We start from the raw sequence: 22756 nt of genomic DNA, 5'->3' as shown, positions 1-22756 counted from the left end.
TTCATGTCACAATGTGCAAAGGATATTGCAAAGAGATTTAGAGAGCATCCAGATGGTACGCAAGAAAAAAGTTTGTCTAAAGTAGTTAGCATTGCTACTAGAATGTTTAATGGGAAAGAGAAAAAAAAAGAAAAAGACATAAGGAACGGGTTAATTTAAAAATCATCTTGGTCCCGGGATGGAAGGAGGGGGTTGCTCTGCGTTCAGGGTCAGGAATCGGCGCGGACTGTGCTTGGTGCAGGGAGGGGCTGCTTTCGGCCCCAGCTGGCTGTGAAGGAAAAAATATAGACAGAGGCGAAGCAAAGGAAATACAAGTTACAAAACTGAAATTACATTTGCAAAGCTTAACTGTCCAGTAAAATCCAACAGAGTGCCTTTGTGACCCTGGAGTCGGTGTGGCTTGGTAACACCAAAGAAGCCACAGGCAGCCGACCTGGACTGGAATCTCTGAAAGAGACGCCACAGGAGATTCCAGGGTGTAAGAGAACAGCCCTCCCAAGAGAAGAAGCATGTTGGAAATTCTGGACAAGCTGTAAACAGGATAATCTCCCTTCCACCTCTCCCCCTGCTCTGAACATTATACACAGAAGTGGCCAGTCTGAACGTACGTGTGTGAGTATAAAAGGAGCTTCAGGCTTGGGGCATTAATATTTTCCTGAGTGATGTGGGAGCGTTCCCAACACTCTCCGTTGTTGTTTTATTATTTTATTAATGAAGCTTTAAAATTCAGTTATATGGTGTGTTTTCTTTATCTTCCCCCAACGATCCTGTAGTGTCAGCCTGATCACCTGACACAAGGGATAGATTGGTAACAGAAATTTGTCACAGTTTGGTGAGCAATTAAGAAGAGGGGAGCCCTGCAGAATTTACACCATCTATTTGTTTTACCCTTGTTATTTTGTGTTTGCTTTGCTTGGTACTGTTGGTGTTATATGCTGAGAACTGCATGAGTAAAAGTGAGTCCTAATAGGATAAGGAAACACTATCTGGTTCTGGTTCTGTTCTGTTTAACCAGTTACTGTTGGGTTTTTTTGCTCTGTTCATTTGGGTGTTAGGAGTGTGGGTGGAACTGAACCTCTCGTTCATAATTCCTCGGAGTGGAAGCCATGTGTGCGAGAGAGCTCTGAGGTTGAATTGAGATCCTTCTGTCCCATCCCCTGTAGCGGTCAGTGTATAGAAGTGGGAAAGTCTGGCTTAGACTGTAATTCCCTTTGCTCTCTGTGTAATTCTCTTTTCTGTTTAAGTGTCAAACAGATGAATGAGTCTCTGGGTAAACCCTCTAAGAGTAATCCTTCAAATTATATGTTAAGTAAATGGCCTTTGCCCAATGGGCCATGTGTCTTCGTCCAGGTGGCAAGCCTCATGAAGGAGGACTCAGGTAGTTTTGTAAGTAAGAATGTCTAAGGCAAGAGACCAGGAGGGGTGGGGGCTAGTTGAGAAGCCCACCCTCCTAGCTAAACTGGTAGTGGAACAAGTTGGTGCCTATGGAAGGGACGGTTCAGTGAGAAAAGCAAGATCGGGCCCAGGCGGGCTGGCAACAGACAGAGAGATTGGAAAACAGGTTGGAAAACTTTAAGGGTGTAGTGGAAGGAAGGAGTAAGTAAGTGTAAGCATGGGGATTTCAAATACCCAGGACTTACTTGGAATGGTGATTTAAGTTAATAAAAGTGGCTGTTGGGAGACAAGCAAGTGATTTAAGGAAAAGTAAAAAGTTAACTCTGTAGTTGCTGAGGAAAACAGCAGTTGAACTTTGTAAAAATGCTAAAGAGGAAAGTTCTTGGTGTCTTTGAAATGTTTGTAAATAAATTGAGGCAAAGAAATTGTTAATTGCAATCATTTAGAATTTAGTTAAATTAGCTGAAGAATGTATATAGTGCTATGTAATTAAAATTTTATTAGGCTGTAAGGGCATTATAAGTAGTGATGTTTTCTTTCAGTGTTTGAAAGCAACAGTTAAAAGTAAAAAGCAAGCCAGAAAGCATCTGTATTAATGCAAATTATCTAACTGATAAGGTAGGAGCCACTAAAACCTGGGCTGCCTATGAAACACATAAAATATGGGATAAATCCTCTCTTTTTCCTGAAATCAACAAGGGTATTTGTCTATTTTAAGCAATGATTGACTGCCCAGAAGGGGTAGACCTCTGTTTTTTTTGTCTTTCAGATAATCAGAGAAAACTGATGCCAGCTGAACAGCATTCAACGTACCATGCATTTACTGGCACAATAGGAATTATGTTTTGTGTTCTATGTTCTGTCTTGTGGTGTTTGTCTTGTGGCCGGAATTGTTGTGTTTAGTGTTTTCATGGGATGGTCTGGTTTGGAATCAGGCAAAAAAAGGTTAAATTAAAATGCACATACTTGTTTTGTTCAACTTGGAATACAAAGTGTTTAAATAAATCAGGACAATGTAATATATTAAAGTCTAATGCATTTCCTTAAGTAAGAAAAAGAAACTTCATTGGCCAAATTGTTAATTGCAAAAATTGTTGTTAAAATTTGCATACCAACAGTCTTTGAAAGCAAAGACATGAAAAGTTAACCCACTCCCCATATTGTACATGGGATCCTTCTGGCTACCTCAGATTTCTAGCCAGAGGGCTGGGGATGGTGGGAAGCTATTGGACTAGAGGTTGTATTAAGTGAACTCCTCAAAGTGGGTGTGCTTGTCCTGGCCTGTTGCTCCAAAGTTCTGTAATAAAGTTATTTTAGTGAAAGGGTATATGTGGCATACATTAAATAATAAGACTAATGTACTGTATAATGACAATGTGTAGGTGTTCATTGTTGGGAAAAAGGTGTATAAGTAAAAAGTAAAAGTTTCCTTTGCAGGTTAAAAGAAGCCAAGAAGAAAAAAAGGACAAAGAACAGAATGAATTAACTGAAAAAATAAAATAAAATAAAATAGCAAGCTCAGGCTATAGATAAGACACTGACTCCATTCAAGGACACTGCTCACAGTTAAGACTTGGTTAACAACCAGGAAAAGGAGAGCTTGAATTTGCCCATGCAGCTATGAGATCTGAAAAACACTGCCAGGCACTAATGAAATGTGTTAAGTTTCTTTTCTCACAGGTAAGGAATCACTACCCAAAGACCCTAGCAGCCCTGCCACTCCTTACAACCAGGAGACGAGATTGATGTAAAGGTCCACCAACGAAAGACTGCCTTGGCTCCATGCTGAAAAGGCCCTTAAGTCCTGATGACTACCAACACAGCTGTGAAGTGCCAAAGACTGACTGTTTGGACCCATGATTCTCACTGCAAAAAGACCCCTCCAACTCGGAAGAATTCTCCTACTGATGATTAGCCTATTTCTCCTTCTAGCTCCACTGTGTCTTCTGGACAGTAGGGAAAAAGTACAAAGTGACGTGCTAGTAACCTCTCCCTTGTCCACCGACAGATCTATTGTGCCTTTGAATTTTTCTACAAAAAGCAAAGCCATTACAGGGTTATGTGCTAGTAACCTCTGCCCTATATGATGCTGCACCACGACTGTTTTGGGAAAGAAGAAGGAACACTCACTCCACTGAAATTGCCAAAGTCCAGGAATTCCTGACTAGAAAGGACATTAAGAACTGACCCTGGTAAAGAAACAAAGAATTGTACACTGGCAAAAAAAAATTGTGGGACCCATGCTTGGGAATGTGGTATTAATTGGATTTTGGGGTTTATTCTACAGGCTGTGCCCTGTGTTCTGGATAAATTCTTCAGCATGTATTGGATTTTAAATAACAAGTACCCGAAGAGTTTGTTCTGCCACTAAAAATTTTACCTGTATTAAAACCATTCCAGTGACTAATAATGTAACCCCCTCCTATGCTATTAATGTCAATGCCTTTTAAAAGTACCTAAAATAGTTAAATAACAAATGTAATATAGTACAACACCAAGGAAAGATGGTATTAAATATCACTGAGGCTGGGAAGGCATTGCAGTGGGATCTAGTATGTTTGGAGATTCAAAATTTCCTGAATGACCAGCTAATGGCCATTCGGAGTAATCTTAAGTACCAGACTTGGCCCACTGCCCTTACAGAAACATCAGAAGTACCATCTGATCTGTGGTCATGAAGATATACTAAAGACTTTCTGGGTGGAAGTGTAAACATTTACAGTGCTCCTTCCAAGCATTTGGACCGGGGGGTGTGGGCTTCCACATACCGAATCCTGACGGGTCCATGGGGAGGATGCACATGAAACTGGATTATTCACCGAAACATCTGGAAAATTAGACCACTTGGTATACCTAACTGATTTATAGTCAGTGCCCCAATCCCTTAGTTGTCAGACAAACAGAATTCCACTCTTTTGTCCGTGCACTCATTCCTGGATTGTGGGTGGCTAAGCTCAAGAGAGCAGTTGTAAATATTTCTGCAGAGCTTAAAAAAACAGCTAATGCATTAATAGACGCTTTCCAAAAGTTGCAACGAAAGACTGATGAAGTAGCAAAAGTAACTTTGCAAAATAAACGTGTGCTAAATGCCATGAATGCTAAATTAGGGACAAGCTTGTGCTCGCATCGGGGAAAAATGTTGCTTTTCTGTTAATCACTCTGGCTTAATTGACAAGGATTTACAAGCTATTAAGAATGTTGCTGTTGTTTTCCATGCTATATCTCTTGATCACACTTTTAGTTTTAAGGACCTCCACTCAGACCTTGGGTCATGGTTTACTAGCCTCCCCCGTACAATTGTTAAATGGATATGTGTCCCAAGAGTCCCATTATGGTCCTCTAGGGACAAAGGGGGGATTGTTAGGCCTGAATAAAGATATAGCAGACAAAACCAGGTATGCCAACCTGACCAAAGTCAGGCTAACAGAGGTTTGTGGGTTTGTGGGTTGAGTGGAAAACACTGAGAAGCAGCAGCATGTCTCACAAGCGCTGGGAAAAAGTGAGATAAAAGAGAAGCTGCATTCCTGGCATAGTACCAGATGTGCTGTGTTCGGGCAGCTCCTTCGAAGAACTGATAGGAGCCCTAGTTTCCCAGCCTCCTTGTTTTCACTCCCTGGTTTTGTTCTTTGTTTGTTTTTAACTCCCCTACATTTCTAACTTTAGGCATGCATGTATACTAAAGGTGTCTAGTTTCTAGTTGTTAGAAGAAGGGGGTGGGTTGCTCCAGTGAATAATTTATGACGCGATGGAACTGTCTATATAGGCTTATACTAAGATGTAAAGAGGGGGCTGGTTCTCTCTGGAGACGAGCTGCTCTCTATTGATGCGTGCACTTGTCAATAAAGAGCTTTTGATCGGACCTTGCTGGTGTTGCCTGTCTCTCTCGCGGTCAGACAACGAACTTTGCCGTCGGGGTTAGAGTCCCTGACAGTGTGAACAGGACCTCAGGCTATCCAGGACCTCAGGCTATCCAGCCCCCTTTCCTCTCTCTCTGGCCTTTCTGCCTTGATCTCACCTCCGACTCCCCAATGAGTTTCCTCCTTCACCCATGATCTCACCCTTTCCTTCCTGCCCCATGACCTCGTGACCCCACCTTTGGCCCACAGCAGCCCCCCTGGAGTCCATAGGGCATCCTCTTCCCCCATCTCCCTCTGCCCTGGTGCCCAGCCCCTCCCCCCCCTCCGCTCCCCCAGGTCCTGCAGCCAACCAACGTCTCCCCGCTGTTTCCTTCCAGCCTTGGGTGGGCTAAGTGATTTCTGTCCTGGAGGGTCTGCTCTGTAGCTCATTAAAACTCCCATTGTCATGAACAGCTGCACTGGAGGGTTCGCTCGGGGCCCAGGCCACTTGCATGGGTCCCCGCTTGGGGCTGGCAACACATGACCAGTGCGGCTAAGGGCTGGGGACTCTGGCTTTGGGGTCTCCCTTGTGACGAACAGAGGGAATGTTAACAGCAGAGACAGAGTCCAATGCAGGGAGAGGAGGCAGCTGCTCTGGCTGCCTGCTGGGTGCCTGCAGTTGGAGCGGCCCACGCGCTGATTTGGCCCTCTTTGTTCAATAAACAATGCGAGCAAATACCTTGAGGTGTTGTCAACAGTCTCTGCTCCGGCCATTGCAAAGCCTGGAACGAGCTCTCACTTAGCAGGACAGCATGTGCAGACTGCCTATGGCGCAGCCTTGTCCTAGGCACAGGCAGCTGGGCTGGATGTCTGGTAGATCTGGCCACGCCTCATTTAGAAATGCCCCTGCCAGAGCCCGTGTAGGGAAGGGTCTTTCTCTTTACTGGGCATTTAAGAAGAGAAGAACATCAGAGTTGCCGTATTGGGTCAGGCCAATGCTCCATCTTGCCCAGGATCCAGTCCCTGACAGTGGGAGTACAAGAGCTTCTGGAGGCATGTACAGAACAGGCACATTACAGAGCAATCTACCCATCTTCCCCCGTCAGTCAGAGGTTTAGGGAACCCCAGAAATAACTCCAGGGAAGGCAGCAAAGGTTGGAGTAACTAGCTGTGATGCAGTAGGAACTGTCTGTGTGGGGGATGGGAGAGCAGGGGGTGACTGCAGGTGAGGGACAGGACCTGAGCTTGTAACCTGAGCCAGGCAGGGGGGAAGGGGAGTAAAGCCCTTGGCCCCGGAAGCTGGACAAAGGAAGGGGCCTGCTGGAGAGGGTTTAGTCAGTTTCGGTTTTGGGCTGGGTGGTGGAATTCAGGGAATCCCAAGCTGGGATCCAAGCACCCTGAACCCCTAGAAGGACCAGACTGAGGGGTCCTGGTTGTGCCTACAAGCTCGGCTGTAGCCTGTGTTCCTGTTGTCCAATAAACCTTCTGTTTTACTGGCTGACTGAGAGTCGCTGTGAGTCCCAGGAAGAGGGGTGCAGGGCTGGACTCCCCCACACTCTGTGACACTAGCCTGGTGCAGATGGAATTGTTTAGGGGAAGAGACCCATGATTAGGGGTTTGCAGGGCTCCAGGTAAAGGTGCAGGTTAATATGACAACAAGCAGAACGATTCTAGAAACAGGAGGAAATCACTGAAAAGTGCCAGCTAAAGCCTGCCCAGCCCCCTCAAGGTGAGATTTGGGTTCCTGCTGTCATCCCTCCCCTCCTGTCTACTTTTAATTCCTCACCGTAGTTCTTCTGTCTCCTCACCTTCTTGAGACAGGGCTGGTTCTGCAGTGCCCTGCCTTAGCTTCCTCTTCTCCGGCTCCTGGGGTAATCCCCAGAGGCTGTCTGTCCAGTAGCAGCTTTTAGGCCTGGGTTCATTAAGGAGACAGTTCAAAGCAATCCTCAAAGTGAAGGCCCCAAATCAGCCAAGCCCAGCCCTTTCTAGCTGCAGCCTTCCCACAGGTCTCTGCCTCCCTTGTCTAATTTTCTGGCGGCGAGAGATTGTTAGAATATAGATATTCAGGCCTCTCTGCAAAGGCCTATAATTTAAGAATTTAGGTGTATTCTTATCACTTAGCTAGTTATAGCGGTATAAAAGAAAGAATCAAAGATCACTGTCTGTGTAAGGGCCTTCTCTTACTGTGACAGGCTAAGGCCTTCAGCTAAGATGTAGTTAGGCAGCCATAAGCTGGGAAATGTATGGTCACATCCTCACATTCCAAACTAGTCACATTGAAATAAGGTGCTATTGGGCTATTAGGAATACAATCCTGTCCTGATATTCCTATCACCTCCAGAGAAAGGGAAGATCCTAGAAGACGTAAAAGGAAACTTAGTTTGATCGCATCCTGTCTGGCAAGAACTCACTTATCAATAGACATAGCTGGAAAACCCTTATGTCTGTATAGATGTAGTTGAGAAATCTTCACATCTGTATTGTTTTGTATGTTTATTTGCATGGTCTCTGTCTGGTTCTGTAATTGTTTCTGTCTGCTGTATAATTAATTTTGTTGGGTGTGTAAGCAGAGTCAGGATGAGCTCTACCCTGACATCTGGTGGTGAATTATGGGAAGTGTGGAAAGAATTTCAGGAAGTGTGGAATCTCAGGTATTTGCCTGGGCACACCCAGCATAGCCCAATGCAGCCTGGGATGGTTATTTTGACAGGTCTGAGATCCCCAATTTCTTTGTTATTGGGGCAGGATAAATAAAGTGTTGCCACCCGATTACGTGAATGAGGAACTATGAGACTGCTTTATGACAGAGATGTCTCAATATACATTAAGTGACACTTGCTAGACAAGGGACTTGGGTTCCAAAACCCAGTGAATTGAGACAGGTTGGGGACTGGTGTGTGTAGCTGATGGTATGGGCCTGTTTGAGGTCCTGGAACACCAATTGCACATCCTCCTCTCTCCACTGTTAAAGGGTAGAGCTAATTTTGATTCTCTTAGGAGTCCATCTAGAGACTGCTGACCTGAATTCATGTTGGGCTAATGGTGCACCAGCACCAGGGCTCCCCTACTAAGAGCTGAAATAACTGAAAGAGCTGAGCTGAGATCAGGGAGTGCTGTGTTAACTAGTGGGGGAGCCTGAAGACCTATTGTTAAGCGGCTGGCAGAGCAGAGCAGTTTGCAGCATGTTGGAGCAGCCCATGGAACAGGGAGTGGAGTGGAGCGGTTTGCAGGGACGGCTGGAGTGACTCACGGGTCGGCTGGAGGAGCTGCACAGCTGGAGCTGCTCGTGGTGAAGGCTGCAGCAGAACTCCACGGAGGGGCGGGGCAGTTGGCCCTGGCCCATGTAAGGTGCCCCTTAACACCCTGTGTGGGCTTCCCCTCCCACACTCAGGCTAGGGGGCTAGTAAAACTCTGCAGATAAACTTTTGAATTCTGGGGTGGCACTGACCAGAGACTTTCGGGTTGTTGGACTTTGGGGTGATTGGACTTAAGACCCTAAGGGGGAAAGGACATTGCCAAATGTACTTGGAAGTGGTTTTTTTGCTTATGGTTTGTGCTATAACCCTGTTTGTGGTGTTTCTCCAATGTGATGCCACATTGTTTCCCTCCTTCATTAAAAGGATTTTGCTACACTCAGACTCCGTGCTTGTGAGAGAGGAAGCATTGCCTCCTAGAGGCTCCCGGGTGGGGTGGTATGTAATTGTCCCAGTCACTGTGTGGAGGCTCGAGCCGCTTATGCATTGTCTTATTAAAACGGTACCCCTGGATACTGAACCCGGCCCTTGTTGCTGCCAACTCAGAGGGGCACAAGGGTTACAGGTGTAAACCAATTAAGATGGTGGGGTATAATTGGTTAAATAACCATGTTACAATATGTTAGGATTGGTTAGTTAAATTTCAGTAAAATAATTGGCTAAGGAACAGCTAAGCAAAACTCAGGTTTTACTATATAGTCTGAAGTCAATCAGGAAGTGGGGGGGGGAGAAATGGGAACAGGGACTGGGCATGGGGGAATTAAAATCATGTCTTGCTAAAGGGGAAAATGGGAACAGGGCATGGGAACAGGAAGAGGGACACAGGCAAGGCTCTGCGGTGTCAGAGCTGGGAAGGGGACACTAAGGAAGGAAAGTGGAATCATACTTGCTGGAAGTTCACCCCAATAAACATCGAATTGTTTGCACCATTGGACTTCGGGTATTGTTGCTCTCTGTTCATGCGAGAAGGACCGTGGAAGTGAGAGGGGGAAGGAATAAGCCCCCTAACAGAGATCAGCAGGCAACCTCCCGCTGCAGCTCCCCTGGCTTCTTGGGGTCTCCCCAGCCACCTAGATGCTCTCTGCAGCTGTCTCTGAGTCTCTCTGGCTTGGAGATTTTGGCTGGCAACCCCCCTGTGCTGCTCCCCTGGACCTCCTGCAACCTCCTTCAGCCCTCTGGGTCTGGCTTTCAGGCCCAAACCTGTCCCCCTGGTCCAGGATCTACTGCACCCTGCATGCCCACCCCTAGCTTCCTCCCTCTATGTCCTGCTCAGTTATGGAGACCAGCTGCCTCCATTCGGCCCCCTGGAGAGGCTGTTAATGAAGTCCAGGTGGGCTGAGTCGGTTACAGAGCCAGTGTCCGGCTTAGCCAGCCCCTCCTGCAAGGGTTGCAATGTTGCTGGAAGCCCGTGAGCAGAGAGGCGGCTAGGAGCAGTGCCCCAAACCATCCAGCACTGACCCCAGGCTGATGGGTCTCAGAGCGGCCGGTCAGACCAGGGACTGGGGTTGTGTTTCTCCAGCAGTAGAGTCAGCGGCAGAGACAGAAGCTGCATTTTCTCTCTTTGCTGGTCTGTCCTCTCCCCTCCCGTCCGGGTTTGTCTTGGAAACGGGATCAGACTTTAACAGCAGCAGCAGGACAGCTCCAGCCCCTGTGAACTCACTTCTTTTCTGACCCGGCCCCCAAAGGACAGTTCTTACCACCTGTAATGCCATCTCACTGTGGTTCTCAAATGCGGCCACAGCCTCTGGGGCTGTTACTGGGGAGGGGGTGGGGAGTAGCGGCCCCTCCCTGTTGCTCCTGGACGCACCGCCTGGTTGTTGGTTGCTGGGTCTGTCAGCAATGGTTGGGCTCTGCTCCCCATGGGGAACAGTGCTGGGGGACCAGGCAGGTGAGCTGGTGACTTCCCCACCTTCCTGGGATGATGGGGTTCAGACTTCTGGCTTGGTGGGGCAGAGGGGCAGCAGGCTCTGACCACAGGGCTTTGGGCTCCAGCCTCCACCCCCCTACACACACTGCCTCCCCCACCCACCCCCATTGCCCCTGGCTCTCGCTGTCTCCCCCGACCTCCCATCTAGGGGGTCCCCAGGCTTGCCAGGGCTGCGTAAGTCTGGCGTGAAAAGCGATGCTTGTATGTTTGTTAATATCACCTTTCACAACAGACTTAGCTGGCAATAAATCAGTGACAATGAGCTAGCTGTGTCTATGCACATATTTATTTGTCCTAAAGCGAATCAAGTATTTTAGGAATAGGCGTGAGAGCCGCCAGCAGCAAGAGTTGGTGGCCACAGAGTGTGGCCACCAAAAATGTTGTCCTGAAAAACCCTGAAGAGACTGTCAAACCGGGGCTTGTCTCCTTATAAAACCTCTCTTGGGAAAAGGAAATAAGGGGGAGTGTTAAAACGAGAGCCTCCCCTCATGCTTCACATTGCAAAGGTTTCCATGCTTTCCCGCTGTTTTTCAGTGTCTTTAATAAAAGTAGACAGATTCGTAAGGGTGGCTGTTACCCTGGGAGCCACCAGTGATAACTCGGCACAAAATCCTGGGCTGCATTGAACTGTTTAATGCTGCAACATGGAACGAGGGGTTCATATACCCCTTAGCCCTGGGTGGCCCCTTTTCAGCCCCTCAGTGCTCATCCAAAGCTCAGGATGAAATGTTCCTTGGACTCTCGCCGCACCCTGCGGGGGGCAGATGGATTTGACATGTAATGGAGACTTGCTGATCTGCACATGGTTAAACCGAATTGCCAGATTTGAGAGTAAGAAACAGGGAAGAGATTGGGAGGGATTTTGGGAAGAAGGATGGTCACTTGCCTCTAATCCAAAGTCAGCTGAAGTCAATTTCAGTGGGTTTGGAATCAAAGTTTCGCTGAAGGGCTAGGATTCAGGGTGTCTGCTACTCAGTCACTGAGCCGTACCTTCCCCATCTGTAAAATGGGCACAGTGATGCCACCCTCCCTTCCCGGACGTTTCTGAAGTACCACTCCAAGCTTCTTCTGTATGAGGCACCACATAGTTTACAAAAGCTCTTCTTCCCTGGGAGATGTGCAGAAGAAAGAGCTCACATGGTTCTTATCGACCCCAAGATGGGGAATGGAGTTTAGGTCTTCTCCTGCCCTGCAGATGTGAACATCCCTCGCATTTGGCTAACCTTCTTTGATGATTTTCATAGCAAACCCTTGCACCTTCTCATTGCTTTCCTGGCATTGAACTGTTCTGTCTTTGCACATGTCTTGGGGTGAGGTGGGGACTTCCCCAGCACATCCTGTTAGCTCTTTATAACACCCACTTCAGACCGGTGCCTTCATCACGACAGGTGTGGTGGTTACTGCACAGAGGGAGCGTGGGGCAGAACGCAGCTGAGCATGGCCAAAAGTTGCAAAACTAGGTGCCTGCAGTCAGGACCCTACATAAGAAGCCTGATTTTCAAACCCCTGAGTCCCCCGGCCGCTCGCAGGGGTGTGGGTGAGAACAGATGGGCACGCGGCAGGAGCTGGACTTTATGTGTGACAATCCTGGCCTGATGCCACGCAGCCTTGCCCCACGGCGTGCAGCGATACTAGACACATGCACAAGTCAGGTGAACTCCTGCTCCTGTTAATATTTAACGATATTTCAATGATACAAGCACCGAGGGCTTACAGGCTGCAGTGCTGGGAAAGCTTCCAGACAGGGAGGAGATGATGAAGTCAGAGGAGCTACCGGGAGCTCCAGCAGTGGAAGGGCTGCACCACGCTGAGCAGCTGTGTCCCATGGATCCGTTTTCTGTCGTGTGAATCAGGCCAATCCAGATTACGTTTAGATTCAAAGTAATTGGCTGTGTCCTGCTCTGGGGCACACGCAAATTGAAAACAAACACAAAACCCCACCACGTCTATCAGAATCTCAGCGGGATAAGTCAAAGGGCCTGCAGCAAAGGCAAGTACACACCACAGCATTTTGCTAGCAAAATCATCCCCAAACCAACATCCCCTCAACCCAACAAACGTGCTGGCACCAGATGCTGCAGAGGGAGGGATAAGAGCGCTGGAGGAGAGGGACAACCTGCCCCTCCCTAAGATCTAATCCTGGCCTCTAGTCGACTTACAGTCTGAAGCACAGGGTTGAATTTCCCTGCCAACTTTTGAGTTGTCATTAGCTATATGACAAAGTGGAGTGTTTCCCTTTCTTGTGTTGTCTATGAGTCTTACTGTCCTGTACTAATACTGTGTGTGCCTCAGTTTCCCTGTGTACTGCAACCAATGTCTAGGCGGTGGGAATTGGGTGTGTGACTTTTGCCGAGGCCCTCGGGGGCAGGGCAGTCTGCCCGGCTGCCTGCACGTAAGCGATGCCTGATGCCCTTTGTAACCCAAGAGGGGTTTGCGACCACGTGACACTTTGCCCAGGAAGCAGGACAAAGTCCAGGGAAGGAGCCACGGCCATATTGGAGGCCAGGCAGCGGGGGCCGGGGCAGTCTGCTGTGGGGGACATGGAGAGGAGGGAGTCCAGGGCGTCTGGCCCAGGATTTCCCCAAGATGGACTTGGCTGAAAGTCACTGATTTCTGTGCTAGCAAGCTCTGTTCTACGCTGTGTTCCTATTGACTAATAAACCTTCCGTTTTACACGCTGGCTGAGAGTCACGGCTGAGTGCAGCGTCTGGGTGCAGGGCCCTCTGGCTTCTCCAGGAACCCTGCCCAGGCGGACTCGCTGAGGGAAGTGCCTGGTCAATGAGAGTTGCTGAATGCTCTGAGGTCAGAGTCAGACCCAGGAAGGCTGAAGCCACGTAGGCTTCTTACTCTGGCAACCGTGGGCATGTTACCCCAGAGTCCTGCCCGGCTTCATTTGGAGCAGTTCCAGCGCATCAGCCCGGTGACTCCATGACAAGCTATGATCCCTCCAGACCCTTTTCAGTTTCACTCAGTGGCGCGTTGTTCCTGTGTTAGGAGACAGGGAGCACAGGAGCTCCCGAGCACCTGTCTCCAAACCATTCATTATTTTATAGACTTTTATTTCATCATTTGGGCCACGCTCTCACCTGCACATTTCACCCACTCACTCATCCAACACATCCCCTGCCAGCGAGTGTCCCAAAGAATAACGCTGATTGACCAGCTGTCTTACCCTGGAGCCATAGGGGCCTCTAAAGGAAGGGGCTGGCCTAGCATGTGACCCACAGGGAGGGTGGGTTAGGAGTCCCAAGCTGTGCCCAGTCACAAAGGGGAGGAGTCTGCTCCAGACCCACCCTGAGAGCCTGGGCCTTTAGCTCTCTGGGCGTCTGGTGCCAGGGGAACTGTCTCACATGCAGAGACGGCAGAGGAAATCCAAGGGCCCAGAACTGGGGGCTTGTCTGCACAGGGTTGTTTTTTTGTGGGATATATTTTTGCACAGAACCTTTTACAGAATCACTCATCTGAAATAATTGCATCCACGCGGCCGGCTCAACCTACTTGCCTCTGAATCAGTGTGAACCTTTCACCGCATTGACTCCATTCCGGTCACAGTTCACAACAAGGAGGCCAGTTCATCTGAAAGAATCGCTGCATGTTGGCACAAGTAATTTTCATGCAAAAAACCTCTATGCAAAACACACGCACACATGGAAATACAGGCACAGAGCCGTGTAGACGAGCCCTGCGCGTCAGCTGCTATGCCCAGGAGTGAGGCCTTTGTGGAGAGGGAACAGATTCAGGCCCCAGGAAGCCTGTGCTCGGTTCCCCTCTCTGCCACAGGTTTACTCTGAGGCCTTGGGCAAGTCACTGAAGCAGAAATTTTCTACCTTGGACACTAATTTTGGGTGCCCATACTTAAAGTCCTTCCTCTAGGTCACTTTTGGACAATGTGGCCTTAATTTCTCTGTCCCTCAGATCTCTGTCTGTTACATGGAGACACGAACCTCCCCTGTCTCACAAGGTGAGGGGCATGAGGACATACTCACAGACACTTGGGAGGCATCCAGGTATTTGGGCATCTGCCTGCATGTTTACGCACCGAGTACCTTTAAAAATCTGGCCTTCAGATGCCACAGTAATGGTGAACTAACTAGCGAGCCTAGTTTGTGAGGATTGAGAGTTAGGGCAGCTAGGTAGGTAGGATAGATAACAGGACCACATCCATCCTGATATCAACAATGTTGAGAAACACTGATCTAGAGAGCTCAAACTGTCCTGCAAGAGCCAATCCAAACTCGCCATCCCCAGGATGCCAATCGGAAAGGAGTATGGAGAATTTGTGACTGATCCAAGAGAAAGTCACCAGCCACACTGGGAAAGGATCCCAGGTCTCCTAACCCAAATCTAGTGCCCCATCGGCTATACTGCACAGCCTCCTTAAGTGACTATCAACACCTTACATGATGGTGATTATTCACTATTTGTATTATTGTAGTGCCTGAGAGCCCATGGACCAGGACCCCACTGTGCTGGGTGCTGCACAAACACACACCAAAAAGACAGTCCCTGCTCCAAGGCAAGAGAGAAGAGGTGGATACAGCCTGATGAGGAAACACAACATTGAGACAATACTGGTCAACATGGAGGTCTCAGCACAGCAGCAGTCTAAGCACTGGCCAGTTTTTTTTGTAGCCTCCCAGCAAAGGGGAGCTTTGAGGTGGGATCTGAAGGAGATCCAGGAAGTGGGTTTGTGGATATTGAGGGGGGAGTTCTCCCTTGTGTCTGGGCAGCACCCAGAATCAAAGCAGGGGAGGGCATGGCACAGCCCGGATCTTTCACATCCTGTGCTTGGGTTAAGTCATGCAAGAGCTTCCTGGCAGTTGTGCTTCAGCTGAATCTTCAGCCAGATCTCTAAGCTGAAGTTATGGCAAGACATGACCAACGCTGGTTTAATTGCACGGAGCGGTTGAGAGCTCGTGTCCACCTGAAGAGAAGAGATGCTTTTGGGTCGGGCCGTCCCTAGAGATCCAGTAGTTAGAGACCTAAAAAGACCCCCTGATAATCAACCATGAAGACAAGGAGTGGAGGGAGAGACCAGCTCCTTCATGTGTTCCTCTGCCCACCACCATCCCTCCCTTGTGTGGCTGGAGCTTAGGCCATCAGAAAACAGATGGGTGCTACAAATGACAGCACGTCAATTATCGCTGGAGGCTAATATTTTAATAGGAAATTAATTTTTGAGAGCTGTGGGCCAGATAAACCAATGCTCATGGAGTAATGATCGCTGATATTCACAGTGCACTCTAAGCTTGCTTTGAACTCAGAGACATTGATTCCCCACTGCTTGAAAAAAACTACTGCTCAGGACACATCGTGATCAGCTTTCGTTTATAGCAAGAGAGAGTAACAAGAGTCCAAAGAGCAGAGCCCCAAGCAGCTTAGTCTTCAAAGCCAACAGCAAAAACAAAACGGCTAACATGGCCAGGATGGCTGGGAGCCCAGTAGTTTGTCTATGGCAGCGTTGATGTCTCCACCAGCCTCTCTCAGAGCTGGTATGTTGACTTCATGGTTCAGGAAACCCATTATGTAGAGCCGCTCCAGCTGCTGCTGGAATTGGGTTTCTGGAGTTTCGGGAAGCGGGAGGCTTGCTTGACCAAGACTCTGCACGATTTGCTGGCACCCTGTCTCAGCCAATCCTGGGGCTCGGCTTGCATTCTCACATGGATCAGAACCAGTGCCGGTTACTTCTCTGCCATCGGCAGGGCGTCCCGCTGCCCCTGAGCCAGGAGCGCTGCCTCTGGCGAACCTGAGCACTTCCAGCCCCAGGGTCTGGAAACCCTGCTGAATCTGGAACAGAGCCTTGGTGGCTCTTGGGTTTGCCATCACTAATGGCATGTCTGGGCTGTGCAGCAGCTGGAGGAGGGCTTGGAGCTCCCGCGCTACTTCTTGGTGGGAATGCAGGATACCAACAAACCGGGGGTTACTCAGCATGAAGTGCACGATGACACTGGGGTTCTGGCTCAGGGCCTGCATTATATTCCTCATGTAGGGGACAGGCAGGATGCTCTGGAAAGGCTGGGCATTCCTGGTTATCTCTGATGAGGTGTTCTGCACTTCTGTCATGTTACACATCCCAGCTGCAACTCCAGGCGGCACCCAGAGATTCTGTTCTGGGCTGCAGTTTGGGCTGTTGCTGATATGAATACCCCCAATGTCAATGCCATGGTTGTGATTGGGGGTGGAACTCTGTGGATCAAACTGAGATGCCCAAGGGTTCGGCAAAGGGTCTCTGTTTTCTGTGTCGGATGGTTGGCTGACCCCTGCTGGGGGCAGCTTGTTCTGGGGTGGGTCACTCACACACTGCTCCTGTGATCCTTTCAGTGTTGGCTTTGGGGTATCAGGAAGCATTTGCCACAAGACTTTGTCTCCACCTAGCAGCAGAATCTGGCTCCTGTTTCTCAGTATTTCCTGCATCAATTTTTGGTTCCTAATGAACTTGATCATTTCTCGCAGGAGGGCTTGATTGTTCCAGAAGTGGCTGACCTCTGGATTTTGTTGCGCAAACTGCTGGAGCAGGGGGTGTTCCCTTAAGAACCCTGTTATCAGGTTGGTGTTTGACAGCAAGCTCTGGACAAAGGGATTTTCCAGAAACTGTAGGATCGTTTCGGGGTTGACCACCAGCAGCTGCTGGAACTCATTTAGGAAAGCTAAAATGCTGGGTGCATTCCCAGCTAGCATGCTCAGATCTGCCAGACCAGCTGAGCCAGGAGGGAGGGTGGCAGCACGTGTGCTGGCATTAGTTTGCTGAGCTTTCTGGTCCTTTGCTCTCATTTGTGGCCTGATGACAAGGTGGATGGTGAATCCGTCATGGATCCCAGCCTGGCTGAGAGTATCTCGGTCATTCAAAACTTTCCCAGCAAAGATCAAGAGGAGCAGGTTAGTGGGAGCATGGAAGCGCTTGGCGATTTCGCCTCGAAAGTCGGCGATGGTGCTGTTCTCCCACACTGCAAACTCCTCCCTTTCCTCGAGGCTTTTCACTGTCACTTTGATGATCTGGGGCTTTGATGATCTGGCCCCTCTGCCAGGGCCCTGTCCCTTCCCAGCCATGGCTAACACGACGCTGGTCCCTTCTGGGAAAGCAGCGAGACCAGAGACTTAGAGGGGCTGGGAATGTCCAAATCCAGAGTGCTCATGCCAGCTGGGGCACCGCCAAATGCTGCTTCTCTGCTCGCAGCTTCCTAACCTCCTGGGGCTGCCTGGGTGGACTGTGACATCCCTGCTGATGTCACTGTAAGCAAGAAACCACATGGACACCTGCCTTATTCCCCATGGAGCAAGTGGTCCCCAGGTGGGGCACAAGGACCATCACCAATGTCGCTACCATGAACAGGTAATGCGAGCTGGGAAGCAAATGCCTCCGTGCAGTTAAGGAGAAGGCAAATCTTGGTGCAGGAAGCATCGAGCTGCCACAAAGAGGGATGATCCCATAGTGGAGACCCATCTTCCTGATGATGTCATTGTCTCCTGTCAGACCGATGACATCCCTCCAGGGCAGGGACCCCAGTTATTAGGACAAGACAGGCAATAGTAATGGGGGGTTTCATTATTAGAATTATAGATAGTTGGGTTTGTGATGCGTAGGAGAACCACATGGTGAACTGCCTGCTGGATGCAAAGGTAGCGAATCTCACAAGACATCTAGATAACCTAACAGGTAGTGCTGGGGATGAGCCAGGGGTCGTGGTATATGTAGGCACCAGTGACATAGGGAAGGATAGGAGACAGGTCCTGGAGGCCAGATGTAGGCTACTAGGTGAGAGATTGAAGTCCTGGACCTCGATGGCAGCAGTCTCTGAAATGCTTCCAGTGTCAGGCACAGGGCCAGTCAGACAGGCAGACCTGCAGAATCTCAGTGTGTGGATGAGACAGTGGTGCAGGGAAGAGGGATTTAGGGTTATTAGGAACTGGGGAACCTTTTGGAGAAGGGATGGTCTGTACAGGAGGGATGAGCTCCACTTACACTGGAATGGCACCAGATTGCTGGCATGCAAAATCCAAAAGGTTGTACGATTGCTCTCTGGAAATACATCAGAAGGAGGGAGAGGAGTTCTTTAAGCTCAGTGCCAATGTGGACACAAGAACAAATGGATAGAAACCAGCCATCAGCAAGTTTAGGCTTGAAATTAGAGGAAGGTTTCTAACCATCAGAGGAGCTCCAGCCGTTTACCCTTCCCTCTGCCTTGCAGAAGGGCCTGTCTTCAGAGCTAAGCCTCTCTGGAAGGCTGAGGAGATTGGTGCCCCTTGTGTGACATGCCCTGGAGGCAATGCACCACTGCTGTTTGTAATGTGCCTCTTGCTGCATTTCTGTCACCAAGGGGCAGGGCCAGCTCTAGCCATTTCGCCACCCAAGCACAGCGGCATGCCGCGGGGGGCGCTCTGCCGCTCGCCAGTCCCGCGGCTCCGGTGGACCTCCCGCAGGTGTCCCTGCAGAGGGTCCGCTGGTCCCACGGCTCCGGTGGACCTCCCACAGCCGTGCCTGGGAAACTCCACGGGAGCCGCGGGACCAGTGGACCCTCCACAGGCACACCCATGGGAGGTCCACTGGAGCCGCCTGCCGCCCTCCTGGCAACCAGCAGAGCGCCCCCCTGTGGCATGCAGCTCCAAGCACGCGCTTGGCGCTCTGGGGCCTGGAGCCGGCCCTGCCAAAGGGACTGTTAAAAAAGTCTGTTGACCCATGTTTTCCCCTCCTCTCCACTGCTGGAATCGGTCAATCCCTGTTATTGGACCAGCACCAAAGTGCCAGAGGGAAGAGTCAGTCAAGCCTAAAGGTGTGTGAAGTGAGCCGTGTGTGTGACTGGCTGCAGAATTGGGGCCAATGGCACAACCTGAGGAGTCGCTGTCTTGCAGGCCTTTATCCATCAGTGAGCAGCTGCTGTGTCATGACCTCTGTTCACAGTCAAACCCAGCAGCTTCTCTATGGGCCGAGGACCAATTGCTGCTCTCGGTTACACCCACTGACCCGCAGCTGAAGGCGACTGTCTGGCTAATTGCTCTAATATATCAGCATTTCCATGGGGTCTCTCATCCACCTAGACATGTCTCCCTGCAAGCTGGATCCTCTTGCTTCCCCACACAGCCCAGCTGAAATTAGCCAGGCTGCTCCCGATGACCATGCTGATGCTGCTATTTAAAATGTTAATAACTTTTCAAACCAGAGTCTAGGCATGGCAGTAAATCTCAGCGAGCTGGCTCCAGCCACCCATGAGTTCTCTCAGCTACAGATGGCAAGAAGCCATTCCCAGCATGTTCTGACCTTATTGTCAATGCGAATTGGAACAGGGGGTGCTCTTTGGGGATGGGCTGGGTTTTCCTAACCCCGAGACAGCGTATATTAAGTCGAATAAATAAACGTAAGTTCCTGAGGATGTTTCACAGTTTCATAGATGTAGACCTGAACTTCTGCATGGCACAGGCCAGAGAACCTCACCCAGGTACCTCTCTACTGATCCCCAAAACTTTAGTTAGAGCAAAGCATTTCAGCCCGCAGGCAGAGAACTGGAGGGACCGAGTGGCCCCCAATGCCTGAGGCCCTTGCAGTGGCAGGGGATAGATCAGGTGAGACATGCCCTGGTGATCCCAGCAGGTGACCCACATCCCAGGCTGCAGAAGAAGGCAAAAAACTCCACAGTCCCTGCTAGTCCGACCAATGGGAAATCCCTTCCATATTCCAAATCTGGTGACCTTTTCGACCCTGAGCACATGAGCCAGACCCACCAGCCAGGCCACTAGGAAGACGATTCTCTGTTCTGTCTGAGAGCCCTGGTCCACTGCTCTAACCAGATGAAGCACGTAACTCACCCAAATTGTGCGCCATCAGAAGGGGAGGAGGCTCTCGCCCAGAAGAGGTGAAATGTCCCCTTAGCATTAACAAACCCGGGCAGGGGAATATTTATCTCTCACTAGCCCCAGCCCCACAGCGGGTCACAATCCATTTCTTCATTCAGTATTTGCAGCCTGCGAGGGCACTGGGAGGCAGAGTCCCCAACCCTGCTGCTAGCACGGAGGCTTCAGCAGGGATTATCGCTCTCGCTCCCTTTGGGGCTTGTTAAGTGTGGAGCTGGGAGTCGGGGCTGGATTTAGCCTTGCCAGTGATTGTACGGATTGCACACAGCTCACAGGGGAGGGTTGGAATTAGGCCTGGCCTCCCTCCATCCCCAGCCTCTCCATCACCCACATGCATCCCTGCCACCACCTCCCACCCCTCTGTGGCCCCCTTTCCTGACCTCACGCCCATTCCCTTCCGCCCTCCAGATCAGACAGAGCAGGGCGGGATGAGCGGCCCTCATGACGAATGGGAGCATGGAGGCACAGATGCGAGGAGAGGGCGGGAGTGAGCCGAGAACTGGAGCAGGAAGGAGGCAGATGGGGAAGGACTGGGCGGACGGCAGAGGATGGCGACATGGAGGCAGAGAGGGGTGAAGAGTTAGATACGGTGATGTTCCTCAGAGTGCTGGAGAAGAGAGTGGGGGTTGGTGGCAGGACCGGGAGAGGAGAAACCCAGCAACCCCTTCTCCGTCTGATCCAAGGTGGGGCCTGTGTGAGACTCAGAGGCCTCCTTAAGAGAAGGCAGCTGTAGAGGCCAGATTTCAGTCTCTGTCCTCTGGCCATCCTTGCCTGGCTTTGGGTTCGATATATTTCATAACCAGATAATCAGCAGAATTTCTGTATGTCAAAGGTTGCTGGCCCTGAACACTGACAAACCCTCGCTCTTCTATAGCACCTTTCATCAACAGAGCTCAAAGTGTGCTACTAAGGAGGTCAGACTCATATACCAATTTTATAGATGGGGAAACTGAGGCACAGGAGGGTGAAGAGACTCATCCGCAGTCACACATAAAGCCTGTGGCAGAGTTGGGACTAGTATCCAGGTCTCCTGAACCCGGTCCAGTGCCCTGGGTCAAGGCTTGGTCTCCAAGAGGCTGCACAGAGGCCTGTGTCTGGTTCCTCGTTGGAGCTTGGAAAGGTTAAGCTGTCAGGTGTGGCCCAGCTTGCTGAAGCAGGCGCTGACCCCAGGGCTGGAACCCCGCCTGTGAACACACCTCCAGTCACTGTGTGCTGCCCCCACAGCATACACCCTCCTGTGGGGCCCTGCAGCGGTGCTGCTGCAGGTGAGCCCTGTGAGGTTATTGATATAATCTGGGACCACATAGAACATGGGTTGCAACCAAGGTCCTGTAGTGGCACCAAATCCTATGTAAAGGGGGTCATATAAGGTGTCTAAGAGCAGGTTATGGGTTGCTGGTTATGATTATGCTGTCTGTGTGTCTGTATCATTATGTAGTTGAAGTTATAAGCATTGGCTGTATACTGTCTGTATTTCAAATTGGTGCTGCAGTTCTGGGAAACACCCCCGACAAGTTGGTATTAGCTCTGCTGAGCCTGCTTGATGGCCCATTAAGGACCATCAGCTACACTACTGACCCATTGAGAGGAGGCAGATACGCCTTGTAACTCGGCAAAGTATGAAGGGACTTGCCCATGTGACTCCAAACTCCATTTTGCTGTAATTTTCCACAGTAAGGACAAAGAGATGTTCTTACACCTGGAAAAGACTATAAAAGGCTGATGACTCATCTCCATCTTGTCTTCAATCCTGCTTCTTACCTCTGAAGGGACTTTGCTACAAACTAAAGCTCTGAACAAAGGACTGAATGACCCATCCCAGCGGGGGATGTACTCCAGAGACTTGATTTGAACCTGCAGTTTACTCCATCACTGCTACAAACCTGAACTAAGAACTTTGCCATTACTGTATGTAATTGATTCCATTTAACCAATTCTAGCTCTCATCTCTATCTTTTTCCTTTTATGAATAAACCTTTAGATTTTAGATTCTAAAGGATTGGCAACAGTGTGATTTGTGGGTAAGATCTGATTTGTATATTGACCTGGGTCTGGGGCTTGATTCTTTGGGATTGAGAGAACAGTTTTCTTTTACTGGGATGTTGGTTTTCATAACCATTCATCCCCAGGACGAGTGGCACTGGTGGTAATACTGGAAGACTGGAGTGTCTAAGGAAATTGCTTGTGTGACTTATGGTTAGCCAGTGGGGTGAGACCGAAATCCTCTTTGTCTGGTTGGTTTGGTTTGCCTTAGAGGTGGAAAAACCCCAGCTTTGGGCTGTAACTGCCCTGTTTGAGCAATTTGTCCTAAATTGGCATTCTCAGTTGCGTCCCGCCAAAACAGCATCATCACAGCCCTTCGCCTCCAGAAGCCAGACTCCCTGGATGCCAGTCTTTCCGCTTTCTCTTTGCAGATGAGTGGAGGATGCTGAGTTTTGGGACTGCAAACATGGAGGGTCTGTAAAAATGCCCTCCACAAGAACCCAGAGTGGTTCTGAGCT

The 22756-nt window shown here is 49.7% G+C and overlaps 1 pseudogene; it reads right to left on the bottom strand.

Moving 5' to 3' along the window:
* Positions 1-15824: 15824 nt before the first annotated feature.
* LOC115643277 lies at positions 15825-17459 on the bottom strand (annotated as a pseudogene).
* Between the last annotated feature and the right edge of the window lie 5297 nt (positions 17460-22756).

Source organism: Gopherus evgoodei, unplaced genomic scaffold, assembly GCF_007399415.2.
Source record: "Gopherus evgoodei ecotype Sinaloan lineage unplaced genomic scaffold, rGopEvg1_v1.p scaffold_56_arrow_ctg1, whole genome shotgun sequence".
Classification (NCBI taxonomy): Eukaryota; Metazoa; Chordata; order Testudines; family Testudinidae; genus Gopherus; species Gopherus evgoodei.
The sequence above is the reverse complement of the archived record's forward strand: the minus strand, read 5'-3'. Positions and strand labels throughout refer to the sequence as shown.